Consider the following 20660-nt stretch of genomic DNA (forward strand, 5'->3'; position numbering starts at 1 on the left):
TCATTAGCCAATTCCCTGACTTTGGACAACTCTTATTACCTCTCTGGGCCTCAGTTTCTTTTTTTTTTGTTTGTTTGTATTCAATTTTTTATTGATTTATTTTGATTTATCAATAATCACTTCCATATGCTTTTGAGTTTAAAATTTTTCTCCCCCTTCCTCCTCACCACCCTCCCCAAGATGGCACACAATCTGATATAGGTTATACATTTACATTCATATTAAACATATTTTCACATTAGTGATGTTGTAAGTAAAAATTAAAACCAATAGGAGGAACCATCAGAAAGAGGAAACAAAAACTCAACAGAAGAGGAAAAAAAGTAGCAATTCAACTTCCATAGTTCTTTCTTTGGATGTGGATGGCATTTTCCATCACAGGGCCTCTGGAGATGTCTTAGATCCTTGTATTGCCAGGAAGGGTTAAGTTTATCAGTATTAGTCATCACACAATGTGGCTGTTATTGTGTACCACGTTCTCTTGGTTGTGCTCACTTCACTCAGCATCAGACATACAAGTCTTTCCAGGTTTTTCTGAAGTCAGCCTGTTCATCATTTCTTATAGCACAATAGCATTTCATCACATTCATATACCACAACTTGTTCAGCCATTCCCCAATTGATGGGCACCCTATCAATTTCCAATTCTTTGCCACCACAAAAAGAGCTGCTATGAATATTTTTGTACATATAGGTCATTTTCCCATTTGTGTGATCTCTTTGGGGTATAGCCCTAGAAGTGCTATTGTTGGGTCAAAGGGTATGCACATTTTTATAGCCCTTTGGGCATAGTTCCAAATTGCTTTCCAAAATGGTTGGATCATTTCACAACTCCACCAACAATGCATTAGTGTTCCAATTTTCCCACATCTTCTCCAACATTTATCATTTTCCTGTTTTGTCATGTTAGCCATTCTGATAGGTGTGATGTGGTACCTCAGAGTTGTTTTGATTTGTATTACTCTAATCAATAGTGATTTAGAGCATTTTTTCATATGGTTATAGATGACTTTAATTTCTTCATCTGAGAACTGTGTGTTTATATCCTTTGACCATTTATCAGTTGGGGAATGGCTTATATTCTTATAAATTTGACTTAATTCTCTATATATTTCAGAAATGAGGCCCTTATCAGAGACTGGTTGTAAAAATTCTTTCCCAATTTTCTACCTTCCTTCTAATCTTAGTTGCATTGGCTTTGTTTGTGCAAAAATGTTTCAATTTAATGTAATCAAAATTATCTATTTTGCTTTTCATAATGTTCCCTCTCTCCTGTTTGGTCATGAATTCTTCAGTTCTCCATAGATATGACAGGTAAACTATTCTTTGCTGTCCCAGTTTGCTTAAAATATCAGCCTTTATATCTAAATCATGTACCCATTTGGCTTTATTTTGGTATATGGTGTGAGATTTTGCTCTATGCCTAGTTTCTGCCATAATCTTTTCCAGTTTTCCTAGTAGGTTTTTCAAAGAGTGGGTTCTCATCCCAGAAGCTGGGGTCTTTGAGTTTATCCAATAATAGATTACTATAGTCATTGACTACTGTGTCTTGCATATTTAACCTATTCCACTGATCTTCAACTCTATTTCTTAGCCAGTACCAAGCAGTTTTGATGATTGCTGTCTTATAACACAATTTAAGATCTGGAATGGCTAGATCACTTTCCCCTGCATTTCTTTTCATTAGTTCTCTTGGTATTCTGGACCCTTTGTTCTTCCAAATGTATCTTGTTATTATTTTTCCTAACTCTATAAAATATTTTTGGTAGTTTGATTGGTATGGCACTGAATAAGTAAATTAGCTTAGGTAGCATTGTCATTTTTATTATATTAGCTTGGCCTACCCATGAGCAACTGTTGTTTTTCCACTTATTTAGATCTGACTTTATTTGCATGAAAAGTGTTTTGTAATTGTGTTCATAGAGTTCCTGGGTTTGTTTCAGGAGATAGACTCCTAAATATTTTATAATGTCTACCTTAAGTTTAAATGGACTTTCTCTTTCTATCTCTGGCTGTTGGGCTTTGTTGGTAATATATAGAAATGCCAATGATTTATGTGGGTTTATTTTATAGCCTGCAACTTTGCTAAAGTTGTTTATTATTTCAAGTAGGTTTTCACTTGATTCTCTGGGATTCTCTAAGTATAACATCATGTCATCTGCAAAGAGTGATAGCTTTGTTTCTTCTTTGCCTATTCTAATACCTTCAATGTCTTTTTCTTCTCTTATTGCTAAAGGTAACATTTCCAGTATGATGTTGAATGACAGTGGTGATAATGGACATCCTTGTTTCACCCCCGATCTTATTGGAAATGCTTCTAGCTTGTCCCCATTACATATTATGCTTGCTGAAGGTTTTAGATAGATGCTATTTATTATTTTAAAGAAGACTCCATTTATACCTATGCTCTCTAATGTTTTTAATCTAGGTTGCCTGTTTTTTCTTCCTTTAGCTTTGTTCAGCTCCTTTTAGACAGGTGTTTATCTGCCTGGGGCCCCTTGCAGTGCTGCCTCTCTTAGTTCTGTTGAGCATTGGGAGATTCCTTTGCTGTAGAATGCTGAGGCACCTGGTGGTTTTCTGAGCTGGTTTCCACTGGTTCCCTTGCCCTCACTGAGGCACTCAGAGGTTCAGCTGTTGGTGTTTGCCTGCTCAACCACCTGGGCTTCGGGATCTTCTCCTGGTTGGCAGTTGGAGGTTATAGGGTTCTGACAGCTTGCCTGGTGTTGGGCTGGAATCAACAAGGCTGGAACTTTTGGGCACCTCTAGGTTGCTTTCTTCCTCTCCTTTCAGACAAATGCTGCAGGGTGCTCATCCACCTGGGGCCCTTTGTAGTGCTGCTTCCCTTATTTTTGCTGAGGCACTGGGAGACCCATTTGCTGTAGAATACCAAGGCACCAGAATGTCGTCCTGGTGTGCTAAAGTGGTCTTTCCACTAGTTGACTGGGTGACTCCCAGTTCCGTACTGCTCCTCTTCCCCCAGAGTAAGAGGGGCCTTTCCCATTAATCCCTCTAGCAACCTGGGCTACTGTGCTGCTGTACCCCCATCTTTCTTCTGGTTCAGCTGTTCCAGGTTTTTTTCTGGGGTGATATTTTCTGGGTTTTCAGGGGTTGATGGGGGACAGTGAGAGCAACTACATTTTTACTCTGCCATCTTGGCTCCCGGAAGTGGAGGTCCTCAGTTTCTGAATATGAAAAATGAAGGGGCTAGAATATATTAGCTCTAAAGTCTGTTCTAATGCTTAATTATATCGCAATAAAATTTTCTAATGTTGTGTTTTATTTCCTCTCCACCCTAAAATCTATGCACATCATTAATTTGCCACCTACTTTGGATTTCCCCCCACATTTCTATGTATATTCACTAGCCCAATTCCTTCTAGAATTTACACAGGGATGCAAGTATATATTAGAAAAAGAGGAAGGTAGGAAAATAGACATTGTTCCCCACTCATAAATACAGAGCTCTAAAGGGAACAGAGATTTACACCTGAGAGAGGGGGTACATGCTCTAGTTTGTCTCTGATCTTTGCCTTGGGTGGAAGCTTTGCTGAAAATGTCTATTCTTAGAGAATAATTTGCCCTTTAAGAGTCTGGTAGGAAGGTACAAAAAATCTAAGAAGGGATGTGTATTTCACACTGTTTTTCATAGGTGCCTAAGACAGCACACAAGCTCTTGGTCCCAAAGATAAATGTTGGGATGATTATTCATCATCCTGAGTGTGGCATAGTGAAAAGAGTGCTGGATTCCAAATTAAAGTTTCTAGACCTCATTTACTCTGTCACTAACTGTAACCATATGGGCACACGGCAATTTCTCTGGGCTATAGGTTCCTCCTAAAGTGAGATTGTTGAACTACATGACATTTAGGGTCTCTCCCCTGCTCTGAGTCTATATAGGATAATTAAAGTATTTTTTTTTCTTTCCCACCTTTATTTTTAATAAAAACTGGCCTTTTCCTATTATTTCTCCTTTTTCCTTATTGCATTTCAAATACCTCCCCATCTTCTGCTAACTTCTCTGATAGTTCCTGAGATATTATGCCCCTTTTTTCAGGATTATTAGCAAAAATGTTAAGTAAGATACTGATCCCTCTGGAAACTCACCATAATCTCAGTACATCACTGTTATTGCTCTGATATTTATTATTATCTGTTATTTGTAGTCCAGGCTGCAAATGCACTTTAGTTCCAAGCCCTTGTAATTGTTCTCATATCCAATGCAAATTGAGTTAATTTAACAAAATTCTCCTTCATTCCTTCTATTTATTGAATTTGGCATTCCATCAAAACAAAATAGGAAATATCAATGCATGTGTTGGAACAGTAAGATCCAATTCACCAAAGAACACATTATGCAGGGTGTTTAAAAGATTAAAATTTAAATCATATATTAGCTCCTTATATGAATTTGGAAAAAGAAATAAAAATATGCAAGCCTTTTTTTCTGGATCAATACCCTTTAGAGCCTCTGAGGGCATGAAGATAAAGCTAAGAAAGAAAAAAGCAAAGGTAAATATTTCCTAGATGTCAGAGGGCCACAGAGACTTTAAACAGTTTTTGGTGCTACTAACAATCAATAAATGCTTGCTAAATTGAAAATTAAAATTAATTTCCCAAAGCCAGCATTGTGCCTCAATTGTCTCATCACCAATTTCCCAATAAAGAAGAGATCAGTAACAAAATTGAAAACTTTGATTATCGGTTGACAGTTTTACCCACAGTTAACAAAGCTACAAATTATTCCTTAAGAATGGTCTTTAAAAGCTACAGCTAGGGACAAAGTGGGAATTCATGAATGTTTGCATAGACCTTTCCAGTTTATTTGCAAATAGTGGTGCCAGGTGTGAAGAAATGATCCTTCCCCTCTTCCTCCAACCAGCTATATAAACTTAGACAAAGTCTTTATACTATCTGGGCCTAAATTTTCTTACGTTAAAAATAAATGATGGTTAATGTCCTTTTATGCTCTGCAATTCTATGCACCTAGGGACTGAATAAATAGTGTTGTTTGCCTTTACAATCTAAAATGCTATATAAATGTCAGCAGTTTCTCTTTATCTTCCTCCTTCTCTGTAGGCCTCAGTTTCCCCATATATAACATGAAGAGTTTATACTAAATGGTTTCTATGCGAAACGGTTGCCTCCAGTGTGAAATCCAGGCATTCTGTTAATCCTAAAGCTTTGGAAAGAAATTATTCCATGTACAGTTCCTACAATGTTGTCTTTTTTACTTCTCCCTTTCCTCTTTTATAACAGATATTATTGTTATTGTTTAGTCATTTCAGTCGTGTCCAACTCTTTGTGACCCCATTTTTGGGGTATTCTTGGCAAGGATACTGGAGTGGTTTGCCATTTCCTTCTGCAGTTCATTTTATAGATGAGGAACTTTAGCAAACAGGGTTAAGTGTCTTGCCCAGGGTCATGCAACTGGTAAGCATATGAAACTAGATTTGAACTCAGGTCCTCCTGACTCCAGAGCTGTTACTCCATCAACTACATCACTTACCTGCCCCTAAAACAAGCATTTTAGAAGTGAAAGGACATTTGACATAATGTATTTTATCATATATTATTTAGTTTGTCATTTGCAATTGGATGGACAGCCTATAGGTTTGTCTATCAGCATGAGTGTATGCATGTGCCTGTGCATGTGTATATATACACATATGTACATATTTATTTGTATGTACATATGTGTATATATACAGATACGCACATTTTAAAACTAAGTCAATATTTGGCCTGTAGGGATTTTTATATACAGTTTATTTGCCCTTAAATGATCTCTGTACATAAGGATTCCTAAGTGTTCACAAACTGTGTGTTTTAAAATGTAAAATATGTTTTATTGATTTTATATACATATATATTTATGCACACAGAAAAAGCTTGACTAGATAATGATGATCTTGATTCATCAATAAATAAGAAATAGAGAGCAATATGGTCTTTTGGAAAATTGTGCAATGATTTCAATGTCTTGCTAAAAAAAAAGACCATTGTTTTATCCACAATGTTCTTCCAGTGAAACTATATGGCCATGTGAGTGATGGATCATCACATTTTCTCAAAAATTAAAATTGAAGGTTGCCTAAAAGTCAATGGGGATGATAATGCTCAACCTAAGTAGGTTGCAACACATTGCCAGCCAAGAATTTGAATAATGTTACCAGAGAGATGAATGGCAAATAAAATTTAAGAAAAATAATTGGGTCTTTTTTGAGGCAATAATGAGGGACAGCTAGAGGAAGGACCCCAGAACAATGGATAAATATCATGTATAGTGGTATTGTCAAACTCAGATAGACACAAAGGCTGCTAACCTGTACATACAGATCCCTGTGGGCCACATTTTGACTTAGTTTAAAATGTAATATCTATTCTTTATCTTATGTTATTCATTTTTTAATCATTTTCCATTTACACTTTTATTTGGCTCATGCGACACTCAGGAGTGTGCTGAGCCACATGCAGCCTGCAGGTCATGTGCTTAACACCTGTTGTACAACATGCATATGAAAACATGGACAACAATAGCACAGACTAAGTGGATATGGATATGTTGCCATGCTTAATGAGTGTGCCCATATCAACATTAACACATACAATTATATGTTCAATCTTCTGATCTTATGGATGTTCAATTTCAGATATCAGGAACATGAGTGATATGTCCAACATCCCATAGCTATTCAGTGGAATATTAATGCCAATAACTTAGTTTACTAGGCCCAGGCTGTTTTCTATTATACTTTACTGTTCTTATTTCTTGTTATAAAAGAAAATCTCTTTGATTTAGGTGAAACAAAAGATAGTCCATATGCTCATATTTCCATTTGAGTTAATAATAATGTCTGTCCTTGAAGAAAACTAATTCAATTATCATTCTTCTCTTATAAATAGAGGTTTTGATCATGAGAGTTTCTGTCTTTAAAGCTTTTGATCTGTCCAAAACATTGTATTTAAACCCATTAATGGAGCTAGTGAATACTCAAATAGAAATAGTTTCCTGTTGGAGCTGATTTGGCTCACTTCAGGAGAGTGTTTATTATTGCTTCTGGAAAAAAAAAAAAGACTTGCTACGGTGACTCAGCAAAATAATAGAAGACTTGTTTTCTGTCTTCTTTCCATTTGGGTAGGGCATGTCTGGTTCTAAGTAGCACAAACATAACTTCTTCCTCACTGAAAGACCTTTGAGTTTTAACTCCTGATAAAAATAAACCATTCCTGTATAGGTAGAGCTAATTCAATCAGTATGTCCTTGACTTGTCTGATGAGTTGACCAAAAGGAATATTATTAGGCAATATCAAATGCAATGTGTTATTCTTGTGAAGTAGATTATATATAATATGTTTTGAGATTATTAATAGAGAAGACACCAGACTTGGGGATCATTGATAAGACATCAAGTTGTAACAATCTAAACCCATTATTAACTCATTTTCTCTGATTCTACCACAAAATATAAAGGTATGGGTGCTTAAAACATGTGCATGTTTACCATAATAACTGATCTTGAAAAGGTTTGTCAATGGCCTGTTTATCATTCATTTCTGATTATCTTAATATATGGTGGACCAATATATGGTGGACCAATGGGTAGAAATCTAAAGGAAGTATATTCTACCTTAAGAGTGAACTTGGTATGGTGATTAGAATACTAGGCTTAGATTCAAGGCCTATCTTCTGAAACTCTCTAGCTTTGTGATCTTTGGCAAACTATCTCAACTTTAACTCCTTAAGGCTTTTCTACCAAGTCCATAGATGTGTGTGAGTGAAAGCATATTCCACCCTAGATGTAGGAAACCACAAATCATTTAAGAAACTTAACTATCTGTAGAAATGTTTAAATGAAGCTAGATAACCACTTGTTCATATTTCAGGTAGGCACTGGACTAAGAAACCTCTAAGGCAAACTTCAATTTTGAGATTCTTTGATTTCATAGAATTCCATTTGTAGCAGAAATGTCATGTCATAATTGAACCCCTAAATTTGTGTACATAAAGAGAATAGAAGGAATGACAAGGAGTAAATTAGTTAATATTTTGAACCCAAAAAAGTTTAAATGCAAAGCTTGAAGAAAGAAAAATTTAAACAGATTTCACTTGATTATACAAAAGTGATAATAAAAAAAAATCACAAAACTAAGAGAGATCTCATCTGGTCCTCCCCCTTTCTTCCAGACAGAATAGCAATTGAACTATTTTAGAATGACAGCTGTCAACCTATTTATTTAAACTTTCTAGAGAAAATCATCCAATTTTCCTTAATAATGTGTTCCATTGACATCTTTCCATGTTAGAGTGAATTATCCTCCAAATATTATATAATCAAATATAAAAATCCTACTTTAAAAAGTTTATGTGTATTTTCTCAGTCAGTTAGGTAATGCATTATTATATGCATGTGTGGCATTGTTTTGGGCATTATGAAATATAAAGTATAAAATACAGTCTTCTCTCTCTGCACTCTCAGTTGATAATCTCATTTGAATTTCCATGAGTTCAACTATCATTCTCCATACTGATGATTCTCAGATCTATCTAGCCTCATCCCCCTATCACCAATTTCCTATTAGACATTTTGAACTAGATGTCCTGTAGCCATCTCAAACTCATCATGACCAGAACTCATTGTCTTTCCCTAAACATTCCTCCCCACCACAACTTTGGAATTTCCCTGTGATTGATGGGAGCATCAGCATCCTCCCACTCACTCAGGTCCAAAATTCAGTGTTATTCTTAACTTTTCAGTATCATTCACCCCATAAATCTGATGAGTTGCCAAATATTTCATGTTACCTCCACAGCCTCTCTTATATATGTACCTTTCTCCACTTACACAGCCACTACTGTCCTCTAGCATAAATGGCATAAACTATAACACTGGTAGGACTTCAGAGATATAGGAGATGGGTCAAGGTTAATGTATTCAAAGAAGGCTTTCCAGAGGAAGTGCAGGCACACCTTGAAGTTGGTAAAGATCTTTGAAGTCACGAAGATCACATTTTTATCCAGTTCAGAGAACCCATGTATCTTGTCCAGCCTTCCAGCCTTTGCTGGAACACCTGCACTAATAAAGCATTCCTTAAATTCCTATAAATGACCTTCCAGCCTTTGCTGGAACACCTGCACTAATAAAGCATTCCTTAAATTCCTAAGGATGCTTATTTTAGGGTTGAACAACTCTAAATGTGATTTTTTTCTTATTTTAAGCCATCATCTGCCTTAGTCATTCTTTCAATCAACCAGTTTCTACACATTGCTATTCATGCTGCCTTCTATAGCAATATAGAATGCCTGCTTTCTTTTCTTCATGACAGTCCTTCCACTATTTGGAGACAGCTATCAAGTCTCCTTCAAGTTTTCTTTCTCTCAGTCTAAACACAACCAGTTATCTCCATAATTTCTTTTCTGACATCATGTACATGATCCTGTTTGCCAAGGCTTGCTTATCTATTGATGTCCCACCTAAAAATGTTCCCTAGAACTGAATATAATATTGAAAAATGATTTAAAAAAACCAGAACAGTGGAACTTTTTTCATTCCTAAATTTCTGTTTCTTTTTTTTCTGAATCTATATCATACTATTGACAAATTAAGCATATATAGGTCATTCAGATGAACAGAAAATTTTTTTAAATATTATACATGAATTTTTAAAAATCAGGACTCCCTTTTCTTATCCTCTTGAATTTGAATTTTACAACCCTATAAAGCACAATTTTAGTATTTTATCTTCTTGGTCTCAGCCATTCAAAATATTGACTGATTTTGCACTGAGATATACCTTAAAATGTAATTAAGCTCACCCTCAGTTAAAACAATTCCCTCCATGGGTGGGAAATCTGTGACCTCAAGGCCACAGTTGGCCCTCTAGGTCCTCAAGTGTGACCCTTTGACTGAATCCAAACTTCACAGAACAAATCATTTTATTAATTTGTTATGAAGTTTGGACTCAGTCAAAGGGTCACACTTGAGGACCTAGAGAGCCATCTGTGGCCTTGAGGCTACAGATTCCCCACCCCTGCTTCCTTTTTTTCATACTCTACTAAATCCTTAATAGTTTGTCTTACTTTTCCTTGCACATCATCATATTCTTTTTGATCTCATTTTACTGAGAGCTTCCAAACCGAATATTATATACTACTTAAAACTGTAAATAGTGAGAAAATCAGTTTACTATTCTGATATAATATTTCCTTCTTACTATATTCTAAGTTTATGTCACTTTTCCAACTAGAGGTAGGGTTTTACCTGCTGGTGTTTTTGAGATTGACCCTAATAATACTTCCTGTGTGTAAAATTGGTTGGACCTAGCAGAACATTGGAGCTTTGGATATTAAGTGTCTTTGGATGTCATTCCCTTTGTATTTGTGGCTCAGTACTATTAAAGTTTTCCTGTCAGCACAGGAAATTGTGTGCCAGTCCATGCTGCCAAGTTGCCTGAGGTCATGGGCACAAAAATTCCAAAAGGACTTAGTTATGATAAATCTGTGTCACTAGGTCAACAAAAGCTGAACTTTTGACAGTAGGAATCCTCTGACCATTCTTTTCCCTCAAGGTACATTGGTATAAGACATTATAGGACACTGACAGTAAGAGGAAGTAGAACCATGAAGACTTTAGAGATACAGACAATGTACAGTTGTGATAGGTTCAGAATAAAATTTCATGTCACTCAGTTCACTTTCAGTTCAATAAACTTTTATTTAGTTTGTTCTTTATGCTAGAATTGTACTAGACAATGGAGACAAAAAACAAAAATGATACAAGGTAGTCCGTTTTGGAAGGTGACATTCTTGTAGGTAGCAGGGATAATAAGAACTATCATTTATATAGTGCTTTAAAATTTGCAAATTCTTTTGTGAATTATTACCTTCTAGTAACAACTCTGAAATAGGTACTATGAGATAGTTATATGATACAGTGGGTAGAGCACAGTACTTGGAGTACAAAAGACCCAAGGATAAATTCTCTCTTAGACAATTACTAGATTTGTGACCCTGGCCAAGTCACTTAACCTCTTTGTGCCTTAGTTTCCTCATCTATAAAATGGGGATCATGATAGCACCTACCTCAGGATTATTGTGAGGATCAAATGAATTAGCATATGTAATGTACTTTGCAAACCAAAAAACATGTATAAATGCTATTATTGCTAACATTTTAAAAATATTTTTGGGGGGAGGCTAGGCAATGGAGTTAAGTGACTTGCCCAGGGTCACACAGATAGTGTCAAGTATCTGAGGCTGGATTTGAACTCAGGTGTTCCTGACTCCAGGGCCAGTGCTCTTTCCACTGTGCCACTTAGCAGCTGCTATTGCTAACATTTTTAAGGCATATGTAAATGTTAGCTATTGTTATAACAATCTTCATCTTACAAAATTAGAAATAGAGATGAAGAGACAGATTCTGTAGCATTTGATGTTCTAGATCACTTTCTTCTCCTGGATACTATCCCCTCACAGGGTTTTTATGACATTGTTCCCTCTTTATTCACTTTCCTCTTTGACCCGTTGCCCTTTCCTGTGTCTTTTGTTGTATCTTTGTCCTTTTCCCTAATTGTGGGTAGACCCCAAGACTGTCCTGGATCCTCTCTTCTTCTTGATTTATACTTTATCTCTTAGTAATGTCATAAGATCCCAAGGGTTCAAATATCATCTCTATGCAGAAGTCTCTCAAATCTGTATGTCTAGTCCTATTGTCTCTTTATCCTGACCTCGAATCCCATATCATCAGTTGCCTACTGGATATTTTTAATGGGATGTCCAAAAGACATGTTAAACTCAACATATCCATAAGACAAATTATCTTTTCCAGTTCAAACTTACCCCTCTTTCCAAGTTTCCTGTTTCTCTTGAGGTTACCACCAGCTTTCTAGTCATCCAGATATATGACCTTAGAATCATAGTGGATTTTCCCCTCTTTCTCACTTCCCCTACCCAAGGATAATCTTGTACATACTCCCTCTGCAATATCTCTCACATCTATTCCTTTATCTTCACTCATCCATTCAAACCCTTATCCCCTCATCCATACACATTTATAATGACCTCTTAATTGGTCTCACTGTCTCTAATCTCTTTATTCATAATCCATACTGTGCACATCTGACAAAGTGATATTCCTACAGCACAGATATGGTGTGCCATTCACTTGCTCCATAATCACTAGGGTTTCCCTATTGCCTCTAGAATAAAACACAAATTCTTTTCCTTGGCTTTGAATATTTTTCACCATCTGCTTCCAGCCTATTTTTCCAGACTTATTACACATCACTCCCCTTCATGTACTAGATAGTCTAGCCAAATCGGTCTGCTTGCTCTGTCTCCTACATATTCCATCAACTGTGTCTGTGACTTTGTACAGGTTGTTATCCTTGCCTGGAATGCATTATAGTTAGAATATCCATCCTCCTTGAAAGTTCTGGGAAGATGCCATCTTCTACATAAGGCTTTTATTGACTCTGCTTCACCCTTTATGAAATTACATGGGGGGAAATTGAAATGAAGATTTCCTTTTTATACATCTTTTTACTTAAATTTGTGTGTTTTATTTCTTCCAGTAGAAAGGAAGCTCCTTGAGGGGAAGGCTGTTTTCTTTTTTTATATATTTTTTTTATTCTCAGTGCCCATAATAGTCCTAGACCCCATATAGGCACTTCCTAAATGTTGTGGGTTAACTCCCTGACTTGATGAACATCACATACCCAGTCAATCTATAAGATTGTATTCAAACACATTTCTTGATTCTAAATTCTGTGATTCTAGATGATAATTCTAAATGCTATTTCCTCATGCAGTATGTCTTTGCACAAGTTCAAGAGAATGTTTTCCAGGTAATCCCTGTTGTCTTTCTACTTCAGCTCAAAACCCTCTTACTGACCTGCTCCAGCCATGATCCTCTAGTTGGCCTATCAACTTCTTACCTGCAACCTGAACTCTTTCCCTTGGATCCATTAACTCTGATAAGTCATCTTTTGTTTTATTTTTGCCAGGGCCCAGATCTCTGTGCCATTTTGCTGTCTGCTTCATGCTGTGCTACAAAATACATACACCTTTCTTCCTTTCCAATTTCCTTGTACCTGTTGTCCATCCCTCACTAGAATGTAAATTCCTTTAAGGCAGCAAATGGCTTTCTTGCTTGTATTTGTGTGACTGTTGTTGTTCAGTCATTTCTGTTGTGTCCAAATTTTCATGACCCCATTTGGGATTTTCTTGGCAAAGATACTAAAATAGTTTGGCACTTCCTTCTCTAGCTCATTTTATAGATGAGGAAACTGATGCAACAAGATTTAGTGACTTGCCCTGGGTTACACAGTGAGTAAGTTTCTGAAATCAGATTTGGACTCAGGAAGATGAGTTTTCCTGCCTCCAGGTCCAGCACTGTATCCACTATCCCACTGAACTACCCTATTTGTGCCCCTACTGTATGTATGTGCACTTAATATGAAATCTATATATCTATCATGTAACATCTTTGTCTTTACCTTTGCACCTATTATCTAGCATCTATCTATCTATCTATCTATCTATCTATCTATATATATATATCTATCTATCTATCAATCTATCTATCCATCTATCATCTGTCTCTCTACCTCTCTATATCTCCTTTCCACTCCAAACTGCAGTATCATCAAGCCTTAATGTAGAGTGGGACCTTAAAGATCATTTATTCCAACTTATAGCTGAACAAGGATCACACCTATAACATAAAAGACAAGTACTCAAGCCTTTCAAACTTTTGCTTGAAAACCACCAGTGAGGAACCCTTGATTTCCTAAGGAAGCTCATTACACTTTTCTATAGCACTGATTGTTACAAAGTGTTTTGTTTTCTTACATCAAGACTGAAGTTGCCTCCTTTGCTACTATTTCTGCCTTTTGAGGCTAAGCAATGACAATGAACCAAAACCTTCATTTTTTTTCCCCATAAGAACTGTTCTCTAACTTCACATTCCACATCTTGCTGATTTTTTTAACTGTGTAACATTTTACAATTACTCTCATGGAAATTTATTTTAAGTGGCCTTGTTGAACTCATGGTAGAAGTCCATCCTGGAACTCCAAGGTTCAAGTTCTTTCTCTAACATAAATCAATTATGTGACACTAGGCAAGTCCCTTAACTTCTCAGTCCCCAAGTAATTCTCTAATACTATATGTTACATAGGAGTAGACAAAGGGCCTTATATCTAGATGCTCTTGGAGGCAGAAAGGGGCCCCTAAAATTTAGAGAAGTATGTATGTGAGGGAGTATATGTGTGCTCATCTATGTCTGCATATATGATATGATCATATCTGTGCTTTAGAAAGGGCGACTAGGTGTCATAGTTCATAGAGTGTCAGGCTGAAGTGTAGGAAGATTCATCTTTCTGAGTATTCATCGTTCTGAGTTCAAATCCAGCCTCAGATACTTACTAGTTGGGTGAACCTGAGGAAGTCACTTAACCTGATTTGTTTCAGTTTCTCAACTATAAAATGAGCTAGAGAAGGAAATGGCAAACTATTCCAATATCTTTGCCAATAAAACCCCAAATGGGGTTATGAAGAGTCTGACATGACTGAAAAATGATTGAACATGCATGAAGTGACAGTTAGGAAATTCACTTTTGCACTGTGGAGGATGGATTGGATTGGTGAGAGAACTGAGGTCAAGAGGTTACATGATCTTGAAGTATGACATGATCTTGCATCCTTGCGAGATTTAGATTAAGAAATTTGGCAATTGGTTAAATTTATAGGGTGAGTGAGACAGGAGTCAAGAATAACACTGAAGCTGCAAGCCTGGATCACAAGCAGGATGGTGTTACCCTTGACAGCAATAGGGAACTTCAGAATAGAAGTGGACATATGGTGAAAGATAATGATTTCTGTTTTGCACATGCCAAGCTTGAGATGTCTATGGGACTTCAAAATGTCCAAAAGGCAGTTGATGATATGGGACTTAAAAACAATTTCTAATTGATTTCTATTAAATATTTTAAAATTAATTACATGACTTCCAAGGTCACTTCTAACATGAAGATTCTTGTAATTCATAGTTTATCAAAGATGACTCCTATCCTACTCTAGAAGTCACAATATACTTTTGGAAGAGGGAGGCTTATTAGCATGTTTCTTTTACCTAATATGTGATTCTGCTGGGATACTTTAGTTCTCAAACTTATCCAGGTCATTATGGCTTCAGATTTGGAGGCAATATTCTGAGCCAGATATATTTAACTGATATTTGCTAAGAATCAACATTATATGAAATCCAAACGTCATTTTTGCAGGTTTGATATTTGAAATCACAATTTACTACAAAATGTAGTAAAATGACAAATGAGGAGATGAGATGAATTGCTTTATGAGTGCCATAAGAGAGGGAGGAGGTTAGAAACTTTGATTTGTATTTTTACTTTCTAGAGAATAGTTCAAGCTGCTAATTCACTCACAGCTGACCATCATTATAATGAAGTCATAAATGGTTCCAAGTATAAGCAAATTTTGCCCAGAACATTCTATCCCCTCACCTCTGCCTCTTGATTTCTCTGCCTTCCTTCATACCTCAGTTCAACTTCTACCTTCTCTAATAAAACTTTTCCAGTTTTCCCAAGCTATTATGGTCTTTCCCTCTGAAATCATCTCCTATTTCCTCTCTCTCTCTCTCTCTCTCTCTCTCTCTCTCTCTCTCTCTCTCCCCTCTCTCTCTCTCTCTCGCTCTCTCCCCTCTCTCTCTCTCTCTCGCTCTCTCTCCCTATGTGTATATATATATATATATGTGTATATATATATATATCTTGTGAGTATCTAATTATTTTCATGTGTTTGATCTCCTCCATTAGGATGCAAGTTACTTGAGGGAAAGGACTTTTTCCTTTCTTTCTTTGAATCCCTAGTATTTTGCACAATATAAATGCGAAATGCTTAATAAATACTGTCTGGTGGATTGGCTAGATACAGTAAACTCCTGTGACTTTAGGCATACTAATGCATGTTACTAAAGTTGTGGATTGGTCAAGGCATTCTGGAAAGCAATTTGAAACTATGAATCCAAAGTCATCCTCTTTCACCCAGCAAAACTACTACCAAGCCTGTATCCTAAAGATTAAAGAAAGATTGGAAGTAAAATAAATATAAAATAAAGTCCATATACTTTATCTTATATTTACCAGCATATTTATTATTTAATGAGTAAGATATTTATAAAAGTTTTTTCATAAAAGCAAAAAACTGGAAACTAAGGAGTTTCCTACATACCGGAGAGTTGTTAAGCAAACTATGCTATACGAATTCAATGGAATATTATTATACCACAAGAAACGGTGAAATGGACAAGGAAATTGAGACTTCTATGAACTGATGCAGAGTGAAAATCACAGAAGCAAAAGAAAAAATAAATGACATTGCAAAGAAAAACAACTTTGAAATAGTTTAGAATTTTAATCAATGCAATAACCAAACAAGATCCCAGAACATGCAAGATGAAACATGACATCCACAGAAAGGCAATGCACTCAGAAGGCTGAATGATGCATACATTTTTAGACAAGACCGATGAAGGAATTTGCCCACTTAACTATGTGTATTTTTATGAGAGTTTTTGTTTAATTGAGGAAGAAGTTAGAGAGAATAAAACCTTGTTAATTAATAATTATTTTAAGAGAAATATGAACCTATGAACTCTTGTTGCAATAAACAAACAAGTCACAGCAGAATAAGTAAAAGGGGAAAAAAAGCAACAGGATTAGACTTAGAAATAATAAAATAAATGAGCATTCCAACACTATAACTGAGTACTGCTCATTTATATAGCACTTTATATATCATTTGCTTCTCACAACAATATATGGTAGATAGATTGTTATTCTCATTTTAGAGATAAAAAAGTGATTTGAGTGGGTTAATGATTTGTTCTTTGTTAGTAAGTGGAAGTAAGAAATTAATCATTGGCTTTCTGAGTACAAAGCCAGTGACTCTGGAGCAAAATAATCACCAACCACTTAATCAAGGAGCTATCAAACCCTAGGTGCTGGGAATACAAAAATAGAAATGAAATAATCCTTGCCCCCAAGGAGCTTACATTCTGTCAGGGGAGACAACATGTACATAAGTTAATATGTAAAAACAACTTATCCAAAATGCATAGAGATTGTTAGGGGATTCAGGACACAGCATTTGTGGTAATTAGGGGAGAGTTCTTGTGGAAAGTAATGATTGAGCTGAATTGTATAAGAAGTAAAGGTTTCTAGGAGGAAGAAGTGCTCACAATGTATGAGGGATAGTTAGGATGAAGGTCTAGAGATGGAAGATGAAGTGTCCTGTGTAAGTATTAGGAAAAAAAAAAGTTCAAGTGCAGAAAGAATAGGCAAATGGCAAATGGAAGAAAGGTATAGATCTAAGAAATTCTCATTGATGCCAGTTTTAGGGCTTAAGAAATAAGAAAAGCAAGCAAAAGAAAGGCATGGGGGTGGTAAAGGAGGGAGAAAGATGGTAGAGATAGAGAAATAGAGGAAAGGAAGGTAGGAAGGAAGGAAAGGAGGAGGGCAGGACAAAAGGAAAGAAAGGAAGGAAGGAGGGGAGGAAGGAAATAAAGAAGGAATGGAAGGAAGGAGAGTGGAATTTAAATTCCAGGAAGAAAAGGAAGACAGGGGAGGGGGGTGAGAAACAAGAACTAGCAAACAAATAGGCATAGGTAGTTAGTATGTTAATAGACTATCCATCTCAATAGAATCAGTGCAACAGTTTGCATATTAGTGAGTAGAAAAAGTATTTATTTGGCATCAACTATATACTTAATATCACGTCATCCTTGTTTCTGCAAGCTGCAAATAGATAGTATACAATTTTCATGTAAAGTATTCCTTACAGTACCCTTAATTTTATTGTTAAAGATTCTGTATTGGTCTTCACTGATACTAAATAGAGTGTAACTCTATTAAATGCATAAACATATTTATTGCCCCAAAATTGAATTATCACATGATTTTAAAAAAAATGTCCTGTTTCCTTAAGTTAGTATTTCAAAGATATTATTGTTAATCATTCAGTACCTTCAATTTATATTTGTCCCTAAATAACATTTTGCTTTTAAATTCCTCTGATCAGTAGTGGAAGAAAAAAAAAACCAAACAATACAAAACAAACCACTTAAATGTAGTAGAGGGAGTGATTCTACTCTATTAGAATCCTAGTACAAAGTTAATCATTTTTTTGTAATGTGAATAATCTCTCCCTACATTGATTTGTGGCTTTGAATTCTCATATTGTATTTGCTTAAAGCAAGGTACAGCTCTATAAAATTGACAAAATGGGTAAAAAGAAGATTATCCCTTTTTAGCACTTCTGTCTTCTATCACCCTTCACCTTCATTGTGCAACACTGTGGAAGAGACAGAGACCTGGAGACTGGAGTTGTTTATAAATAGTTGCTGCCAAAAGCCCTTGCTGCTGCTATGTGACTCAAGGGTTTTACCTTATGAATAATGAAAAAAAAAATTTGAGTCTCTGTGGATTCAAACTAATGTAATAACAACAGTCTCCCTGGACCTCTTGTGTTGGAAATAGATTCTTAGCTAAGCCAGCTCAGCAGCCACATTTGCAGAAAGCTGAGCCCCAGGTGACAAATAGTGGTGTCTTCTGCACTGACCGCCCAACTATAGTGCTGTTTGCATGAAGGATTTCTGTTGTGCTGTTTACAATCAATGCCCCTACTTAAATCCATTTAATGGTATTTTCCTGGAGCATCATGGCCCAGGACAGAGGCATAGCCTTCTCCTTTTCTGGGTTTCTAGCCCCTTCATAGAATTTCACAACAGGGCCTTGATATTCAGACTGCATGGTCATCCATTTCACAAGAATGAAGGGAAATCTTGGACTGAGCTAGGAAAATTTTTATAATGTCAGAGCTATCAGACATGAGTTGCTTTGTATGACCAAGGATTACAGAAAGTAAATCATTTGCAAAGACAGCTCTGTGACACACACAAGGTAGTAAACTAAACAAAGGCTTCAAAATGTCAGAATCCACGAGTCTTTCTAATTCCTTTTGTTAGAATTTATATTTTTCTTTGAACCATTAGATTCCTTTAGAGGGTTTACTGAGATACTGAGTAATCAGAATCCCCTTTCCTCAATCCCTTCTACCCCAACTGGGGGGTTAAATTTTTTAATCTGCTTGAAGGAATCTGTAATTCCTAATGCTTTTTACTCTTTTGTAGCAACAGAGTTAATGTGCATATTTCTGAATTCTATTTTATCCCTATGTTATGATTACTATGATAAGTAAATCTGCATATATAATACTCTAAATTTTGCCTCTATAATGGTGAAAATATAGAGATATGACTATATTTACCAGAGCTTAAAATGAAAATATAGCTTTTCAGCCCGCACCTATGTGTGAGGCAAGCTATATCATTGTAGATGGATTTCAAATGAAAATTCAACCATTAAGCATATGGTGAGGAAAGTGAGGGAGAAATGTGGACACGTGTGCAATTATGCTCTGAGTTGAGAAAACCTATTTGACTTATAAAAACTGGGAACGTGTTTAAAATGGCGATTGACACTTATCTCTATCGAAAGGAACTACAGCAGCTGTTTTATATAATACCAAATTACATGGTAGAAAGGCACTTACCTGAAAACTGATGAAAACGAATCTTCTGCATAACATTGTTGTACACACACACACATACACAATAAAATATAACTTTGTGTATGACTATAAAAATAAGCAACTTGTTTCACATTATTTAAATGTTTGGATGGAAATGCTGGAAAAGTTACTTCAAGTAAAGCAGAAGATCTAAATGTGATGCTGCCCTAAACTACAAAACAGCTCCTAGCAACAACTGGGCCTTTCTCTGCTGAAAGGGACTGTTGAGAAGTGGAATTTCAAATGAATTATTGGGAATCCCCAAAAGGGGTTACTATTAAAAAAAAAAGGTGAGTCAATAAAAAGCTGAGAGTATGGGAGAAGAGCTGAGGGTTTAACTGTGTGAGGAAGGAAAAAAAAGACTATTGAATTTTTGTTTGAGGATGAGTAGAAGTGTATCATGGTTATTTTCATTTATGTCTTCTTCCCCTTGGCATAACAACCAGACGTGCTTGATACATCCATGTTAAAATGGAAAGAAGGGATTTGGAGGTCAGAGAACCTGGATTTAAATATGACCTCAGATACATACTACCTGGGTGATCTTGGGCAAGTCAATTAAACCTTTAAACCTCATTTTTCTAATCTGGGGAAGTTGGACTAGATGACCTCTCAGATACCTTAGATACTTAGTACCTTTCAGATGCTTTCCGATACATGATCTTTTATAATTTAGGAAGAATTTGATTTTGAAAAGTCTTTATTGGGACTGCATATCACAAGATCATGGACTAAAAACTGAAATAGACTCTAAAGGTCATTTATTCTAACTGCCTCATTTTAGAAATGAAGAAACTGAGGCCCATGAAGATGAAATAGCTTGCTAAATGTCACATAGGCAGCAAGGGCAAAGCTATATATTCTAAGAGTAATGTTAAAAACCAACTAAGAGACATATTCAGCTACTCTATTCATTATTGTTAAGTTAAGAATAAACAAAAAAAGAACACATGAGCATACCCAATGACCTTGGGGATTAGAAAGGCTCCTTGCTAAATTTGCCTTTTATTTA

This window comes from Vombatus ursinus, unplaced genomic scaffold (assembly GCF_900497805.2).
Source record: "Vombatus ursinus unplaced genomic scaffold, bare-nosed wombat genome assembly UNPS02010788.1, whole genome shotgun sequence".
NCBI lineage: Eukaryota > Metazoa > Chordata > Mammalia > Diprotodontia > Vombatidae > Vombatus > Vombatus ursinus.